Here is a 1194-nt window from a genome sequence, read left to right as displayed (position 1 = left end):
AATTCTAAGGAAAACCGACGCGACAAGCTAAACCTGAAAGTAAAAATTAATTTATATTTTGATAATAACACATAACTCTAGATGAAATATAGATACATCACAAATATGTACATATGTCAATATTTTATATACTTATTATCAAAGAAATATAAAATATTGAAAGTTACAAGATTGCAAATATATAGTTACAAAATTAAAAATAGAATTTAAAAAAATTAAATGTATTCCATACAGAATTATATTCATTTTATTTACCATTATCATTTCAGTATCAACTATTATTACTACTATTACAATTGTACATGCACATGCAAATATATTCTATTTTAAGCAATATTTCTATAGTTCTACAAGCCATCTACTTATATAAATAAACTTATTAGTATACCATAAATTTACAAATATTTCATAAATATTTCATAAATCTTAAAATAAAACTTAAAAATATTCTAATTGTAAATGTACTATTGTAAATATAAAATGTGATCCTTAAAGAATATTAATTCAAAAGTTTCATTTCATTTAGTCCAAATCTACTATTTTTTATAATTCCTACCTACATTAGCTATTTATTTTTAATCCCTACCTAATATAAGTCTAAAAGTATTTTCACATATAAAAATTTAGGGAATTTATTTTTATTCAAAAAAATCTTAATAAAATCAAGAGGATTATATCAAATACAAATATTCTTTATTGGTAAGAACGTTGATATCCACGCTAGTTTCTGAAACAAATAAGATCATAAAGATTTTAATAAAAAATTTATAAAATATAATTGATTTAATTGAATTAATAATTGATTTACATGATTTCCTACAAAATCTAAATATATATTTCTCTACTCTTTTGGAAGTATACTATCTATATATTATCTACGTATCCTAATCTAAAATATATTGAGGGGCCCCTCTTATAGAAAAATATTACTATAAGATATTATATTACTACTCGAAGAAAAAGAAAGAAAAGATACCATATCAAATATATATTTTTCGTTGAATGATTTCACAATAGTTCCTGAAACAAATTAAACTATGAATAATTAGTAAAATTTTATAAAATACAATTGTTTATTAACCAATGACACAAATCTTACAATTTCTTGAAATATATAATAGCTGCTTTCTGAAACAAACTTTTTTAAAGGATTAGTATAATAATTAAAAAGAAAATGGAATATATCAACTATAC

The sequence above is a fragment of the Apis dorsata genome, unplaced genomic scaffold, assembly GCF_000469605.1.
Source record: "Apis dorsata unplaced genomic scaffold, Apis dorsata 1.3 scaffold_801, whole genome shotgun sequence".
Classification (NCBI taxonomy): Eukaryota; Metazoa; Arthropoda; class Insecta; order Hymenoptera; family Apidae; genus Apis; species Apis dorsata.
Note: the sequence above shows the minus strand (reverse complement) of the source record.